The sequence below is a fragment of the Sorex fumeus genome, unplaced genomic scaffold, assembly GCF_029834395.1.
Source record: "Sorex fumeus unplaced genomic scaffold, SorFum_2.1 ptg000034l, whole genome shotgun sequence".
Lineage (NCBI taxonomy): Eukaryota > Metazoa > Chordata > Mammalia > Eulipotyphla > Soricidae > Sorex > Sorex fumeus.
Window position 1 is genome coordinate 35,118,896 of NW_026606091.1, and position 18,645 is coordinate 35,137,540.

The 18,645-nt window shown below is 44.0% G+C and overlaps 1 protein-coding gene and 1 non-coding gene across 2 annotated transcripts in view; one reads left to right on the top strand and one right to left on the bottom strand.

The window, feature by feature from the left end:
* The first annotated feature begins 13,096 nt into the window (after positions 1 to 13,096).
* STX17 (syntaxin 17) overlaps positions 13,097 to 18,645 on the top strand; it is a 52,333-nt gene continuing 46,784 nt past the window's right edge. The window contains exon 1 of the mRNA XM_056117187.1: positions 13,097 to 13,159. The gene's annotated coding sequence lies outside the window, so the exon portion shown is untranslated. The remainder of the gene's footprint in view (positions 13,160 to 18,645) is intronic.
* TRNAQ-UUG (transfer RNA glutamine (anticodon UUG)) lies at positions 16,090 to 16,161 on the bottom strand. The gene has a single exon. It is a non-coding gene; the product is annotated as a tRNA-Gln (tRNA).

Consider the following 18,645-nt stretch of genomic DNA (forward strand, 5'->3'; position numbering starts at 1 on the left):
CCTACTCTCTGGAATTAAACATACCACTGCCGTGTCTTTTTCACATGTTCTGTCTGTTCAGAATGTTCCTTCCTGGGTCAGAGACAACTCAATAGGCTGGGCCCACACCTGTCACATGAGCCACCTGGAACTGCTTCCTGGTACCACATGCTCCCTCACCTTTACTCCCAGCTCAGCTGGTGGCAGCCCCCAAACAAAAACTATAACAAGCTTCTGTTTCTTCTTTCATACCGTCCAAGTCGTCGTTGGTCCTCTACAACACTTTTGTAGACAGCTAGTACTGCCCTTTGCCAATTGGATTGTATTTACTGGCACATCCGTCTTTCCCTCCATATCGTGTGCTCAAGAGGACAGGAATGGGCTTTGTTTTTCCAAATTGTCAAAATTTTTATTAAAGAGTTGTGTACACCATGGTCAAAAAATGTGTTTCTGTATCATTTACTATTCTCATACATAATTAAAAATTATTAAGGAATCAGGGGATAAAATAGCGTCAGTGCTAATGCTTTGGGTGAACAAAGTTACTGCATCTCCGGTACCAATGAGGTACCCAGAATCCCCCAATAATGTCTTTATGTCTCCTCTATCCCATCCCATCTTTTCTGACCACCTGCTAGGTACCCTCAGCTCTGTTGTCAGAGTCGAAACATTTGTTTTCATTCACCGTTGTTCATTTCCTAATTTGGTTTCTTGATAGACCACATCTGAGAGAGGTCAACTGGCATTTATCTTCCTCTGACTAATTTAACTTGATATGAATCCAACTTGAGGATTTCATTTTTTCTTTTAGCTAAGTACCATTCCATTGTCCATATACAACCACAACTTGTTTAAAATTTTAAAAAAATTCTTAGTTACCATGAAATTACAAACTTATTCATGATTGGGTTTCAATATATAATGTTTCAGTACCAATCCCTTCACCAATATCCACTTTCCTCCACCAATGCCCCTCCCCCCACCATTTGCTTTCCACCCTGCTTTTATGAGATACTTTTTAAAAAATACATTTTTGCAATGTGATTTATAGTCCTGTTGCTGACAGGGTTTCAGACACAGCACAGTACTATCTTCCAGCACCACCTCCTCCTCTTGACGAATACAGCTCCTTTATCTACTACTCATCTGTCACTGGGCACTTGGTTTGTCCCAGATCTTGACTACTGTGAATAGTGCTGTAATGAACACAGATGTGCATTTATCTCTTTAAATTGTTTTTGTGTTCTTGGGCTGGAGCAATAGCACAGTGGGTAGGGCGTTTGCCTTGCATGCAGCCAACATGGCCGACCGGAGTTCGATTCCTCCGCCCCTCTCGGAGAGCCCGGCAAGCTACTGAGAGTATCTCGCCCACTCAACAAAGCCTGGCAAGCTCCCCATGATGTATTCGATATGCCAAACACAGTAACAAGTCTCACAATGTTACTGGGCCCGCTCGAGCAAATCGATGAACAACAGGGTGACCATGACCGTGTGTTCTTAGCACAGAAGTAGGACCACAGGGTCATACAGTAGTTCTTTTCTTTTTTTTTTCTTCTTTTGGCAAAATCTTCACATTGTTTTCCATATAGGCAAGACCATCCAGTTTTTATACAGCTCCACTAACAGTGATGGAGGATTCCTTTATCACAGCCCCAATAGAAAAATTGGATCTTAATTATTTTGTTCTTTGGCCATATCTACCTGGGACGGAGGCTGGGGATCATGTGGTGTTGGAGATTGAACCCAAGCCTTCTTTATGCAAAGCAAGTGCTCAGTCCCTGGGCTATGTCTCTGCATTGGATCTTTTCAAACTTTCAGTCACCAGGATTCAGCATTGTTGGAAGTACAGATTGACAGAACAAATGAGAAAATACTTACCATATATTGGAGGGATTCAAAGCAGCAATTATGCCCTTTAACGTTAAGTGCAAGAATTCAGGATATTTCTCCATTCAGGATATTTAAAACCATTCCCTTAGGTTTGAATTTTTCTCAAGTGATCACTTATATAAGCAAAGGAACAGTTGTTGAACAGATCCATCAATTTCCTTCCATGCAGTAAGCAATATTTATTCAGTAGAGATCTGCTAAAGGACTATGAAAGTTAATAGGTCTTTGGTTAGAGAATGCATAAACATCACTCAAAAATCCCCTGCAATCCACTGAGACCCACAAAGGTGAAGAAATCACCCAGGGGTTGTGACAATGGGACTTGGGGGCTTGCTGGGCAGAGAATCGGAAGGCCAGGCTCTTTGTGAATTTTGTTGATTTCCAATTCCTTAAATGTATTTCACTAGTTGGGAGATTAAAGGGCTCACTGGTGAGAGTGTCAGTTGTCAAAGGATTGAGGATAAATTCTATAATCCTATAAAAGACAGCTCCGGCAGCTTCTCCAACAGGAATCTAGAAATGTCTGGTATCTCAGAAATTATTTTTGCCCTATTGTTATACCCTCTCAGTGCTTCTATGGCAATTCTTATCTTCCTGAAAGAAATAGCACTTTTAAGAATTTAATTTCTTCACATTTGCTCTTATATTCTGTTTGTAGAGAACTGTCTCTCCTTGCAGCTCTATTGGGTTTTGCTTTGGGTATGCTGATGTTCTGTTATTAGGTGTATACACATTAACAATTACTATGTCTTTTTGGAGAATTAACCAAGAAGAATTACACATTATTATTGTGTAATATGTTCCTCTTTATCCTTGATATTCTCCTTGTTCTAAAGTTTTTTAAATTTAATTAATTTTTATAAAGTTCTTGAGAACAATTTATTATTCTATATTCCAAAACAAATCCTACCACCATTACAACTTTTGAATTATTCCACCCTGATCCCCAAAGCCTGCCCCCCCCAAAAGGACATAAATAATTTATCTTTTATTGCTTGTTATGAAAAATCCACTATAGATGATTGAAAAAATTTTCCTTAGAGGAAAATGTGTGAAGATTGTTGTATCTCCCTGAAGCCATTAAGCCCTTGCACAGAGTATGAAATGTTGCATGGTCATGTGGTCCTGGAATTCTAAGATTTCAAATAGGGTGATACAGCTAGACTTAATTTTTGACTGAATGGTGACTTTGGGGTCCAGAGGCATCTCTGCAGTGTGTTGCTCTCTTCCTCTTCCAAGGTTAATTTGCAAGTCTCTGGATCAAAGCCATTAATGAGCTTATCTGGAGCCAGAGGCAGTTCGTGGGCATGACTGCCAGGCTACCAGAAGCACAGGGAGATGGGGGGTGGTTGTCTATTCCCAACTCCACGTGAGCCTGGAGATTTCAGGCACAAGACCCATATACCTGGGTTTTTCAGCAGATCACTCATAAATGAGTCTAGGCTAAACCTGTGGAGATTGGCTGTGAGCATGGTGGTGATTGAGTTCTTGAGGTTTTCGACTGCAAGGGCTTGTTGGGGCAGGTGGAGGGATTCACTGGCCCCCTCCGGGTTGCTCTGGATGAGACAGCCTGGCATGGATCTGGTGGCATCTCTGCAGCATGTATGTTGCTCTCTTCCTCTTCCACGGTTTACTTGTTCTAAAGTTTGCTTCATCTAAAATTAATAGATGACCTCCACTTTTAACTTGACTTTTATATCTTTCTAGAATATCTTCCTTCCGCTTTTTACTCTGACCCTCTTTCCCATCAGTGGTGATCAAGGCTTATTCCTGGCTCTGTGCTGAGGAATCACTTTCAGCAGGGCTTGGGAGAACATGTGAGGTGGCTAGGATCAAAGCTGGGTCAGTTACGTGTGAGGCAAGCACACTGCCCCTGTACTATCTCGTCAGTCCTGAGCTTTTCCCTATATTTAAACTGAGTTTCTCACAAAAAAACCTATAATTTGGTCTTATTTTTTTGTTCAATTCAATGATCATGCTAACAAAAAGCATTAGTGTCTTCAGGAAATTCTTATTTGATTTTTATTTATTTGATGAAGTTTCATATTTTCTTTTTTAAAATTTATTATTTTATTTTTTTTAAATTGAATCACAGTGAGATACAGTTACAAAGTTGTTCATGATTGGGTTTCAGTCATAGAATGCTCCAACAAGTTTCATATTTATAAATGTTTTATATTTGTTGCACTTGATCTTTGTTTCTTCCCCATCCCCTTTTATGCCTTTCCTGGTACTTCAGTGATAATTCTTATGGTTTGTTTTCAGACCATACCTCAGGGTGCTCAGGGCTTCTCCTGAGCGCTGCTACAGGGTGTTACTTGGGGAGTAACTGCCAGTGATGCTGAAGTTCTCCACAGTGGTAGGGTTTGAATTTCCTCAGGTAAAGCATGTGCTACAGCCCTTTGAGCTCTTCCCCCAGGCTCAAGATGTGTCTTTTCCTGCCTACTTTTCACAGGATGCCTAGTATGTTTTGTGTGTTTTGGAGCCATATACCCCATGGTGCTGGGGGATGTTTGCACCCCATCTGCACTGGGGACAATGTGGTGCTGGAGATCAAACCCAAGTCTCCCGCATACAAAGCATGCACTCACTCTTTGAGTGAACTCTCTGGGCAAGGCCTGCTAATTTCTTAGTTGAAGAACATGACTAAATAATAGGAACTGAGAGGCTAGACAGATAGTACAGTAGGCAGGGTATTTGCTTTGCATGTGACTGACCAAGGTTAGATCCCCAGCACCCCATAGGTCCCTTCCACCTAACCATCCTTTAGGCAAGACTGGCAGTTAAGGTGGGGTTCATTTCCCTTCCCAGGTTCAATAAGGTTCTACCTAACTCTTTACAACAGAGAAGGCTGTGAATATAATTCAAAATGGGCTTTCTTGCCCTTCTCTGCCAGAAACATGAAGGATTTTTCAAGCTTGATGAAGTTGATGGAGGTATGGGGTCCCCTTAAAGGCTGTAGCCCAGGACTAGAGAGATGGCTCACCAGAAAGCATGCTCTGAGGGCAGGAGACCTGGGTTTGATTCCCAGCACAACAAGCACTGCAGGAAGCAGTCCCAAGCACAGATCCACAGTGCCCCTGAGCACTTACGGTTACACACACACACACACACACACACACACACACACACACACACACCACTCCTCCACCAAAAGTCTGCAGCTGTAGGAATTCCTGTTTCCCACTGGTCCACAACCCACCTCCAAAAATTTATCGACACTACTGTTTGAGTGTTCCAGCTGAAACTTACTGATTAAGTTTACTTTGATGCCGACACATAGCCTTGGTGATCACATTTGATGTTCCATTGGACAGATTTTTACCAACAGAAATGGTCACTGTTGCACAAAGTTCATATTACACTGTAGTTTGGAGCTGTCTGGCAAAATGGAGCACATTTAATGAAGCTGCCAGATGGCAAGAAACACAAATTGCAGTGCCAGAGTCAATGTGTTAAGGTAGCCAGGGCTCTGTTCCAAGTGAGCTGACCTTGACTCTGAGTCTCTGTATTTGCCAGTCTCTCCAGATTTGAGGAAGTAGTTTACCTTGCAGCTCAATTCTCTGGGATGAGCTAAAGAAAAGTAACTGATTTGTTTCTTCAGTTTATTTCCAATTCTAAGAAAGATAAGAATGACTTTCAAGCTATTTATACACCAGAGCTGAAACTGAACGACCTCAGAACTCTGTAAAGCAAACTCAAATACCATGCTGTCATGCGTTCAAGTAACAATCACTTATACAAGGCACTGAATTAGAATTGTGGCTGGACACAGATATAAACAAACAGGTCCCCTGCCCACAGGGAGCTGATATTCAAGTACAGGCTGAAACAAAGCAGCATTCCCGAGCCTGTGCTTGAATGGGTCCCAGATGTGTAGAGGCATTAACTTTGCCAGCTCCCTGTGCTGCAACTGAGCTAGTGGCAGAGATTGAAAACAGCTCTCTCTCTCCCCCGTCCCTCTCCCTCTCCCTTCTCATTTTCTCTCTCCTTCTCCCTTTGTCTCTCCCCCCCTTCTCTCTCCTCTCTCTTCGCTCCTTCTCTCCCTCCCCCCCTCCTCTTTCTCTCTTTTAATTCTGCTTTATAAATATCGTTTTCCTTTGAGGCCATGACAAGGAAAAATTTGAAAAACACTGAACGTGGCAACACACATGTGCCAAATGACTGTATTAAAACATCGGCAGGAATGAGTAAGAAAATAAGAGCAGATTATAAGGTAGGTATACGGAAAGAGACTTTAAATCTTGAAATGCTAGAAGTATTAGGAAAGGTCACATATGGAGTGGACCTGGATAGATAAGAAGGATTTGGGTGTGAAGAAAGGGAGAGAACATGGGTAAAGAGAATTCCCGGTAAAAAGAACAGTAGGATTAGGGGAAAGGGTTAGGATGAAGAATATACTAAACTTACTTTTTTTTGTTAGCAAAGTAAAGGATGTGTGGAGAGAAAGTCAGAAAGATGGGGCACATGCAGATTATCAATTTGCATATTTCTCTAACAATCCTGTGAACTTGACATAATTATAATAAAGTTCCACAAATTCAACGTTACCACAGTTTGTGTAATACTTAGTAAGTCTCATCCTATTGTATGTTTATCATGCTTTCATTGCATGCATTATATAAAATTGCATAGTATAAATTTGCTTGCAAGACATGAGTTCTTATCACTGAGTCACATCCCTCGCCCATAAAGTTATATCTTTGGATGGTGAGGGGTGTTGGGCATAAGGAAATAAAGTCAGTGGATAATAATGTGCCAAACCAACGTTACTCCAATACAATTTTTAAGAAAAAAAGTCAGAGAATAAAGGAAAACCCAAGAGTCAAGCATACCCTTGAAACTTGTTTATATTAATATTTCCCATACAGTGCTGCAAATATTGGGAGGCAGACTAATTTTAAGAATAATTAATTAAATAAATAAAAAGCTGAGGGTGGAGGGAGGGGAGGGCGGTATAGGCAAAAGTCTGAGCATTTAAACTTTTCTATATATATAAAGTGACTATCAGATTCCAAATGATGAGTAGTTAGTGAGTGGATAATTGAGTTACTGTTTGCCTGCAGAATTTACTCACTCTGGTTTGATAGAGCGTCTCTATGACCTGTGGTAACGTCTCATATAAGACCTGTGATGTGTGTGTGTGTGTGTGTGTGTGTGTGTGTGTGTGTGTGTGTATAGTGGGGGTGGTAAAGCAGAGAGTGGGGGACTAAAGTCAGTGAATCAGTGAATACACATAAAAGTTTTATATGTTTGGATAGTAGAAATTAATGGGATTTTGTGTATACTATAGTTATAATTCTCTTAAATAAAAATAGTGGCCATTCACCTGAGACGCGAAGCAGAGGTGGAAGCTGGGTGTGGGGAGGGCTTGGGGTGCATATAATGAGGCCTCTGTGTTGGGATGCAGTAAAACCTCAGGAATGTGCTAGACCCAGAGGTTTGAGATCTGAAACCCAAAGCCTCACACACGCAAGGCAAGTGCTCTACCATTGGGCTCCAGCCCTGCCTAGACCCAGGAATTTGGTTTTGTTTGTTTGTTGCCATAATCAGTCATTTTCAGGGGTTATTTCTGCTCTGTGACCAGGAGTGATCCCTGGCAGTGCTCAGAAGACATAGGTGGTGATGGTGACTCAAATCTGGTTGGCTACAACTACCTCCTATACTATCTCTTAGGACTTAGGCACAGAAATTTGAATTTCCTCCAAATAGTTTCTTTCCTGTGCATTGATCACTCTTATCTCTTTCCCCTCTCTATATCCTTTATGACTTTTTGCTCTATTTTCAAAAGGATCAAGAGTTTTAAAATGGGTAGGGGTTATGCTTGCTATTCACCATTATTGCAGAGAATGGAGGCAGTGAAATTAAGGAAGTATCTATTCTTGTTTGTTTGAAATTAAGAATTGCAAGCTCCTTCTTTATGTTTACTTTTTATTATGGCATAACGCATACAAAACATACAAATGTTAGGTGTACAGCTTATGAATACTCATTGATCTAGTCACATCAGATCAATATATAGAACATTTTCAGCAACCCAAGAAATTACCAATTACCTCTCCCAGTTAATCTCATTCCAAAGGTAACCACTACTTCCACTTTATTTATCAATTTCTTTTTGGTTTGGTGGTCCTGTCTTGTACTTAGGGAACCATGAAGTATCAGGCAGAGAACCCATGATCTTTCACATGCAAAGAAAGCTATTTCCATAGCCCCTATTTATTTTTGTAGGGGCCACGATCAGCGATGGCAGGTGGGAGATGCCACCCAGGTCACAGCCAGTGGTGCTTAGGGGCTACGTAGTGCTGCTGACAATTGAATTCAGGGCATCTCTCTCTCTCTCTCTCTCTCTCTCTCTCTCTCTCTCTCTCTCTCACACACACACACACACACACACACACTACTCACTTTACCATTTCAGTTATTCTCCTGGTCTTCCACTTTATTTTTAACTTTTCTTTGTCTCAACTCACAAAATGAAAGAATGTACAAAGTAGTGATGCATTTAGAACGTAGAATATGTATTCTGATAATTTATAATTAGAAAAAGAGCACAGTGATGGTTGTGACTTTTATATTTTTCTGCTTTGGGCCCATATCCCATAGTGCCCAATGGTTATTCCTGGTTCTGTGCTCAGGAGTGACCTGTTGTAGTGCTCAAGGGACTGTCAGCACTACTGTGGATCAAACCCAGGTCAAGGAGCATGCAAAACACATGTCTTAACCCCCATGATCTATCTCCAGTTTATTTTGTTTGTTTTTGAAACACAGTGACCTAGGACACACATACATATATATTTTTGCACGTCCAAAAGGGATTTATAAGCAGTGTGGTTTCCTCTCACTCACCAGTTTATGAAGTGAAAAAAAAAAAAAAAAACCATGGACCTGTCTACTGTCCTTGGGTCCCAAATTTTTCTTAAGCCCTTACTTCCTTTCAGACGCATCTATTAATTTCATTTCTTCAGACAGGTTCTGCGATTCCTTGTAAACACTAAATTGATTTTGAATTGTTGAATTTGAATTCTTATTCAATTATGTCTTTTTAAGGAAAGCTTCTTGTCCAGACATTCTATTAAACTTGTTCCTATTTATTTCCTTGAATTATCCCAGTTAGTTATAAAATAATAGCACATATATATATAAACTATTATATATGTACAAATATATCATATATACACATATATAACATATACACATAAATGACATATACAAGCACATATACTGTTTCCTTTGGTTTGACTTTCCTGCTTTAATTAGGAGCTCAGAAAAATTGCTGGCTAATAAGAACAGCAAGTCCACCTCTAACAACTTCAGGACTGGGGCAATAGTACAGAAAAAGTTCAACTCACCATATATCTAAATATTTAAAGATTATAAATCAAACTAATTAACTGGCCAAAAAGCTCTACCTGCTGACTCGACACACCTAAGAATAAACACACAAGCTAATATAGAAAGTAGATTCAAATTCAGAGCTAGAATCCCATGTACCACACCTCCTTTTTTTTATATATGTGGCAGCTTTTAAGAACTTATTTCAAGTAGGCTCTTCTTGAAAGATCTTATTTTAAGATATTTTTTCTACTGAAGAATTAAAAACTTAATATTTTGCATGTTTTAGTTTTGGAGGTGCAGGAAATTGAACCCAAGGCCTTGCTTATACAAGGCAAATGTGCAACCACTAAGCTACAGCCCCAGCCTTCACACCCTCTTAAAAGGTTACTTTAGCAATCCAGAGTGACCACACATACATGACCCTTTATATTTTTTTCCCACAGCAAAATTCTGCACAAAAAACTGGAAGACAAGATGTCACACGTCTAGGCAGGAAAACAATCTATGTCATACCTAGGGATGAAGGGGAAAGGTCACAGATATTATTAGCCATATGTTTGTAATGTTTGAGAGTATATCAAAACATTAGGAGCCAGAAAGATAGTACAGCGGGCAGGGTGTTTGCCTTGCATGAGGCCAACCCAGATTTTATCCCCAGTACTCAATAGAGTCTCAGAGACTATAAAATCTAGCTCCCGGAACCGCGCGGCTGCATTTGCGGCCGCGCGACATCTTATCAGGACATCTCTTTATGACATCTTATTATCTCATTCCTACTTTGGACAAACTTGCAGGCTATCGAATGTAGCCTGCCCACAGGGCAGAGTCTGGCAAACTCCCCGTGGCAAACCAAATATGCCAAATACCAGTAACAATGATGGGTCTCATTCTCCTAAAGAGCCTTGAATATAATCTCAGGGCTAGGATGAAAGAGACGTTACTGGGGCCTGCTTGAGGCAATCGACTCAATAGAGGCCCCTGAACCCATCAGGAGTGATCACTGAGTACAGAGCCAGGAATGAACCCTGAGCACAGCTGGATGTAACCTCTTTCTCATCCCTGAAAAAAAAATTTAAAAAGCCCTCATTAGGGGCCAGAAAGACATGCAGTGGGTAAAGCCCTTGCCTTCCATGTGGTTGACCTGGGTTCGATCCCCAATACCCCCACATGGTCCCCCCAGCCCCACCAGGTGTGATCCCTGTGCACAGTGCCAGGAGTAAACTCTGAGCACTGCTGGGTGTGGTCCAAAAACCAAACAAATTTAAAACACACACACAAACACACACTGATGGTTTTCATTTTTCTAAAGCACTGTGGGGAGACGAAAGGGCATGCAAGCACGGGCAGGAAAGGGTGAGAGGGGTCTCATAGGTGGGTCACAAAGAGCCTGACCATCTGCTCCCTGCACTATCATCTTCCCCTTGGACCGGGTGGGACCATCACTTGCCAGGGAAAAGCTGATGACAGGGCCCAGAGCTCCGCCCCTGCATGTTTTTATTAGGCCAGAAAAGCCCCACCTAGGCCCATGCAAATGCCTTATTTCCTCAAGCCCTTCCCTAAGAGAAACAGGTTCAAACCTCCAGGTAGCATAGCCCAGTTAGCACTGCATGACACTTCCCTCCTTCCTATCTCCTGCAGAACACACACTGGACTCTGGCAGCAAATTCACAGGCTCTGGAGTGGCTTTGCTGCCTGTAAACACACCCTGGTAACTGTAGCTCCACTCATGTACTCCCGCAAGAACTCTCAAAGGTAGTTATGATAGAAAGTAATCCTACGTCTCTACACTGTAGAGGTAGGACCAATAACAGTGGAAGTCCTTCTTGAACCCTCACAGGATACTGCAAGCAAATAGAAACAACAAAACTGGATGGGAAAGCTCCACCAGGGAAGGAAGAGCACATCACTCATTTAATTTCCTCAGAGATCTCCCTGGCAGGGCGGCTGGGTGGTAAAGCAGAGAGATTTGCACCAAGACTACAATAGAAGCTTAAAGCCAACAGAAACCCAAAGTCACAGATTGGTAAACAATATTTCAAGCAAACGCTCCCCTTAAAAAGATTGGGGTGGCCACACTAATTTCAAACAACAAAGACTCCAAGTTTTAAAAAAAAGTTATAAGGGACAGGGATGGTCATTTCTTACTGGTCAAAGAGCATATAAATCAAGAAGAATGCACACTACTAAATATTTATGCACCTAATGAGGGACCATCAAAACACTTAAAACAACCCCTCACAGACCTACAGGAAGATACTGATTATACCACAACAGTAGTTGGAAACTTTAACAGTGCGTTATCACCTATAAATAGACCAACTAAACTAAAACTCAGCAAGGAAATACTGACTTTGGAGGAAGAAATGGAAGATATGGTCTTAGCAGACATATATAGGGCACTACTGCCCCAGAAGTCAAATACACATTCTTCTCCAGTGCACATGAGACATGTGAAGCATGCACTCAGCCTGTCCTGTCCTGGTTTTTATACTAAAGTCTTACCCTTGAATTTGCTTATTGTTAAAAAAAATCGTTTTAAATTTCCTTTTTTTTAAAAAAAAAAGTCTCATTTAACGGGCTGGTACACAAAATCATTTTCTGAAGTGGAGGATATAGTTCAAGTAGTACAGCACATGCCTTGCATGTGTCCATGTGAGAGGCCTGCTCAGACCCCAGCAACACCAGGTGTGGCCCCACAGCAATAACAAAACAAATACAAAGTTTTGTTCCTCTTCCCTACAGCCAACTGCAAAGCAGACATCAGCATTCATTACTGCCTCAAAGAAAATTCAAGTTGCTTAGCAGATTTTGTGCTTTGTTTTAGAAACGGTCTATTAAGGTTCTCATACAAGTCCTGGACCTTTTTAGGTTCACACTTTCTACCAGACCCTACTGGTAGATCCTAAGGACCAAGTTTCTTAGGAAAGGGAAGACCTCTGAGCACTAATGAACACCCCTGTGTATGTTCCCAGAACCAGAACACGAAAACAAAACGGGGAACTGGATTTCCTTAGCAAAAGCGTGGCCGTCGTTTTGATTTTGTGGAACAATACTATGATGACAAGTTACCTGAATCTTTACAAACAAAAATTACTGGGTCTGGAAGTCAGGCAGCCTGGTAAAGGCGCAGCAGTGTGCCGGACAGGGCTTCAAAGCCAGCCTCTAGCTCTTCGATAGTAACAGGTATTATAACTAGAACTTGGGACGGAAATTAGGAAATCTAGTTGGAGTACCAGCTGTCAGCAACCAGCTGAACTGGTGTGAGTCACTTCAAACCCCGCTTGAGCATCAGTGTCATGATCTATGAAACTGGCTTAATGACCTTGACATCAGTGGTGCCACAAGGTGGGCGAAGGAGTCACCAATTGCTCTTCAGTTTCTGAACCTGTTGTTAGAGTGAAGACTTGGGTCCCGTCTGCCTTCAAGGTTTTGTGGTTGCTGTTGTTTAACAACCCCCTGGACCGGGGGTTAGACAGGCACAAACTTTCTGAGCTTGACTTCCTACTGTTTCAACTCACCCAAAACACAAGGCCAGCGCGCCAATAAAATTCCAGGGAAAAACAATGGAAAATGAAGAAAAACACTCTAAGCTAGCAAGCGCCGATACAGAAGTGCAAGAAACAGACACAAAAGAACAATCTCCACCCTTCCCCCCTCCAAAAAAAAAAAGCGTCTGTGCGTCTCTTTCCTCCTGACTCAGTGTTAGAAACACACGACCTAAATTAAGATCACTTCTGGAAAGGTCGGTACTCACCGGCACCCGGCTGCTGCCATCCGGGCGGGCACCGGGACAGACGGCGGTGGCCACGCCCCCGCCCCGTAGCCACGCCCCGATCTCCGCTCCGCGGCCGCGCCCCTCCCACGACCACGCCCCCGCCCCGCCCCGTCCCGGCGCGCCCGCGCCCGCGCCTGCGCGCTGGGCAGCGAGCGGCCTCCAGCGGCCCGGAGGGAGGTAAGGGGCTCGCGGGAGGCAGCCTCGGGGGCGGCCCTGCCGTCGCCCAGGACCCTGGCGCCGCCGCGGCACGCTGAAGAGGCGCCCGGCGGAGAGCGGGGCCCCGGGTCGGGAGTGCGAGCGTCTCGGGCGGTGCCTCCCCGCTCCGGGTCCTGGCAGTTTCGTTTTAGGAGGCGCTGTCCGGAGCGAGTGTGGGGAGGAGCGCGGGGAGGAGGACGAGCGCGGCGGCGGCGGCGGCCTCCGGGGTGGCGGGATCGGAAAGTTTGGGGCGCCCGTGCCGGCCCGGGTGCTCCCGCGGCCGTGTCGGGGTGGCCAGCCCCGGCTCCCGGGCCGGCGCATCCCTGCCTGCCGCGGCTGGAGGCGCGTTCGGGGTGTGTGTCTGTGTGTTGGGGCGGGGATGACCCCCCAGCCGGCGGCACGGGTGACCTCGGGCTCGGAGGCGTCCGGGGGACGATCGGGAGGGATGGGTCCGAGCCTCCTCCCGCCAGACCCTCGGGGCGATTGGCCCTCCTGACACCCTCATAACTAAAATAAAATTAAAAAAAAAAACAACTCGTGATCCGAGGCTCAGCGAGGACACCATATGGGGAGGACCTGGGGACCTGGGCTGTTGTCCTACCAACACGACCCCCCAATTCAGACCCAGGACGCAACACCCCGTCCCCCTTCACGCAGTCCCAAACATAAGTAACCATGCCCGAGGGAGCCAGGAAAGCTCGAAAGGGGGATCCCTGGGCCCATAGGACTTGTCCCTTTATGCCGAGTGGCCTGTCCAGCGACTTTGCCCTTTTTTTTTTTAACCCCAAAGAGAAACATGTTTTTTTTTTTCTTTTTTCATCTCTCTCTCGTAAATCACCATGTACCACAGCCCGGTACTGCATCCTCAAGGGAAACAGGAGCCCAAGGGCCCCGAGCACCCGGTGATGGACTGTCCGGCCTCCGGCACGGGTCAGGCGCACGCACCCCACCCCCCCCCCCCCCCCCCCCCGGACTGCATGTACAGGAGGACAACAACGATTGCTGCGCGTCACCGACGTCAGCGTGCGGCCCAGCCAGTCCTAGTGGCACCCAGCAAGGCGGGCGTTTGAAAAATAACTTTGATTTTACAGTGGCAGGAAAGTTACTGCAGTTGCAGGGTGCTCTCTGGCTCCCTGTCGTGTGTCCACCTCCGTGTCCATTCCACCGGGGTAGAATGATCGTTGGGGCCAGTGGCCCAAAGAACCCAACATCCATCCGTCCAGGGCTTATTCCGGCCCCACAGCTCGGTGATGACGCCCGGTGGCGTTGAGTTGTCCTGGTTCCTCTGCTTCTTCCAGCCTGCTGTCACTGCTTAGTCCTGTTGCTGTTCATGAACATTAGTGCACCTTAAAACTGCTCATAACCCGGTGCTCCTCCAACTTTTCCTTGGCTGAGTTTTCAGCCTGGTGAGGGCTCTTTGCCTTCCTCAGTATTTACTGCTCCCATGTCTCAAGGGTGATTTAGTTTCCTCCATTCCTTCTTCTTTCACTGGAGTTCTATAAGGAAGCCATTGCCCTTTGCTATTATTTTTTTTGTTGTTGAATTATTATTTTTCTGCATGGTATGGACTCAGATCTTTTTTTTTTTCTTTCTTCTTATTTTCATTTTTTGCTTTTGGGCTATACTGGTACTCAGGGCTTGCTCCTGGCTCAGGCATCACTCCTGGGGACCACTGGCAGAGGTGGGAGGGAATCCAACCGGATTGGTCACCTGCAAGGCCAGCACCTAACCCCTGTACTGTCAAATACTTACTTGGGGTTTGGTTTTTTTCTTTGGGGATCACGACTGGTGGTGCTCTGGGGCTGCTCTCTGCTAGTGCTTGGGGCTTGTTCCTGACGGTATTCTGGGGAGTGAAAGGTGCCTCAGAATGCTGCTTTCTGTTTTTGATGCATAGCATTGGTACACTATGATCTGGGGGCTTGGTATGTTTATTGATCTTGAGGTGCCAGTTCTCCTAGTTCCCGACACAAGACATGAGACTGTACATGTACTTCCTAGCTGTATATGCACACACTCCATGGATATATAAATTAAAATATGTGTATGTATATAAAGATATTTTGTATGTGTATATGTACATACACATACACACACACACACACACACACACACATATATAAGTTCATCCTAATACCTTTTTATTCTAACCCAATGCCATAGCATATTTGCCCTTTATTTGTGACTTTTCTTTTTTATTTTGGTCTTCGGCATTTCGGGGCCGCATTGGGAAGTGCTCAGGGGTAACTCCTAACTCTGCACCCAGGATTTATTTCTGGGTAGTGCTCTCGGGACCATATGTTATGCCGAAGATCAAGTCCAGGTTGACCACATACAAGGCACATGCCCTATCTGCTGCACAGTTGCTCTGGTCATTGTAAGTTTTCTTTGGCAATGGGAAATTTGGCTTTTGTGTTCTGCAGAATATTTCTTCCTCAATCCCACTGTAAATTAACTCCAGGATTTCCTTTTTAATTTTATTTATTTATTTATTTATTTTTCCACTCCACAGTGCATTTTAATATAAAGAAGCTGTGTCAACTGAACATTAGTTGTTAGACTGAGGAAAACTGACTTACATATTTCAGGGATAAAGTTTATGGGAGAACTGAATTAAGTATCTTGTGTTCAGAAATGCTGTGACTAGTTTTCCTAAAATTGTATCACTTACTTTGTAGTAACTGGGCTTATCACTGTTTTACAGTAGTACTAAGGTGGGTGTGGGTGGACCACACCCGGTAATATTCAGGGATTATTTGTAGCTCTGCACTCAGGAATTATCTCTGCCATATAGGACCATATGGGATGCCAGGGATCAAACTTGGGTCGGCTGTGTGCAAGACTAACACCCTCCCCGCGGTATTATTGATCTGGCCCCAGTTCCAGGATTTCTAACCCATGCTTTCCCCTTGTAGAGGTCCCACCGAGATTTGAACTCGGATCGCTGGATTCAAAGTCCAGAGTGCTAACCATTACACCATGGGGCCTGGCAAGCTCCCCGTGACATATTCGATATGCCAGACACAGTAACAACAAAGTCTCCAATGGAGACGTTACTGGGCCCGCTCGAGCTTTCCCCTTGGGGTAGGTGGCACATTGTACAGTGCTTGGGGATTATTCCTGGCAGTGTTCCAGGGGACCATATGTGGTTTTCTGAGGATCAAACCCTGGTTGACCGCTTGTGCCTTACCCGCTGTAGTGTCTTTGGCCCTACCCATGCTTTTATGAAAAACTAATTAACTAGAGGCTATTTGTGAACAGTTCTTTTTGTCTTTGGCCTTGTAGTAACCAATTAAAATACTACTTTCCCAAGTTACATAGATTATTTTCCTTCCCCTAGCACTCTCAGTGCTAGTTATCCTATTTGTAATACAGTCCACTTCTTTATGAGTTTGTATCTCGACCCCCCACATTCTGTTCTTACTTAATTTACAAAAAAATCACTTTTCGATGTGCAGTTCTATTATTTTTTTTTCCTGCAGTGTGGGAGCTTGTAGCTAGGATCCCACACTGTAAATGAGCTGTACTACTGAACTTACCTCCTGATTCAGGACAATGAATTTTATGTCTTATTTGTCCCCCCCCCCCTTTTTTTTTTTGCGAGGAGGCCAGTACAGATATGCAGTTGGGCCACACCTGGTTAGTGCTAAGGGGTCTCTCCTGATTCTGTGCTCAGGAGTGACCCCTGCTGGTGATTGAGGGGAATCATGTGGTGCTGAGGATTCAAACCAGGGTCTGGGGCACCACAGCAGCCTCCTGGGACACAGGTGCCTCCCCTCCCCCTCCTGTACTGTCTCTCAGGCCCAGGCATTGCCAAGGCATTTTCACAAATGCATGTACTTGTGTACCCAGGACCACTGTCATGAAACGGAAGAATTCTAATACCCCTAATATTTGATTATTACCTAATCTAATACTTGATTACACTTTTAAAAAATACAGCTCTACCGAGTTTCAAAAATTGTTCTCTTTTTGTTTTTCCTTTTCATAGACTTATTTTATATAGTTGCCATAAAAATACCATAAGTGTGTGTGTGGCGGGGGGGTTGTTTGATTTTGTTTTTGTTTTGCTTTTTGGGTCACACCCAGTGATGCTTAGGGATTACTTCTGGTTTTGCATTTGGAAATTACTCCTGGCAGTGCTCGGGGACCATTGAGATGCTGGGGATTGAACCCGGGTCAGTCGCGAGCAAGGCAAATACCCTGTCAACTGAACTATCGCTCCAGCCCCGTAAGTGTATTTTTATCCTCGTGTTCTATTGACATCAGAAATATGTTCCAGTTTTCTGACTGACAAAAGCAAGGAATGCTGAAATATACTTATGCTTACCCAATCACACTTATTATTTTTAAATTTTTTTAATTGTAAGTGCAGTGCTTTACAGTACTGTTAATGATAGGGTTTCATGCATACAGTGTTTCAACACCGCTCCCCCCACCAGAGTGCCCACTGCCCTTCACCAGTGTCTCGGTGCTCCTCTTCAACACTCTACTCCCACTCCCACTGATCACATCTTTAAGCCACATTTTGTGTATTGAACTTACCTTCCCTAAAAGTTTACAAACATTTGTTGAGCATATTGATGATGAATCACTGCTTGACAATGTTCTATTTCAATAAAATGGTTTGTGCAATAATTTAAAACTGGAGCGATAGCATAGCGAGTAGGGTATTTGCCTTGCACGCAGCCAACCCAGCTGACTGAGTTCAGCTCCTCTGTCCCTCTCGGAGAGCCTGGCAAGCTACTGAGAGTATCTCGCCCGCATGGCAAAGCCTGGCAAGCTACCCGTGCTGTATTCGATATGCCAAATACAGCAACAACAAGTCTCACAGTGTTACAGGCCCGCTCGAACAAATCGATGAACAACGGAAGGACAGTGACAGTGACCATGTTTTCTATAATTATTATCATTTTATAAAAATGAAAATGATAGACGACAATTATCTGGCCAGAAGGAGACTAAGGGTTGCTAAAGTTTCTTAGGAGGTCCCTGAGACAGAATGTCAGCTTGGCTAGGGCTCTCAGAAAATAGTAGCTTTTGGTTTTGGGATCATCCCTGGCAGTGGTTGGAAAACCAGGAAGTGCCAGGAGTTGACTCTGAGCCTCCCGCATGCCAAGCCTGCGTCAGCCCATTGATCAGCCTGTGGAGCATCTCTCTGACCCCAAGGCAACTGGTTTTAATTGGACACAGGGAAGCTGAGGGGCAGAGTTCGACATTGACTAACCTGGAAATAATCACTTTTTGAACTCAAGAAAGATAATTACTATCAGAGTACAGAGAAAATAGTGAGATCAAGCGAAATATTTGACAACTTGGGTTTGTTAAATACACTCCAACTGGTGGAGAAAATTGCTTGAGTTGTATCTCAAATGGTACATGACGTTTAGAGGCAGATGGAATGTAAAAGAACATTCAGACAGCGAGAGCATCATTGCAAAGTCTGAAGTAGAGGTTGATAATAGGATCTG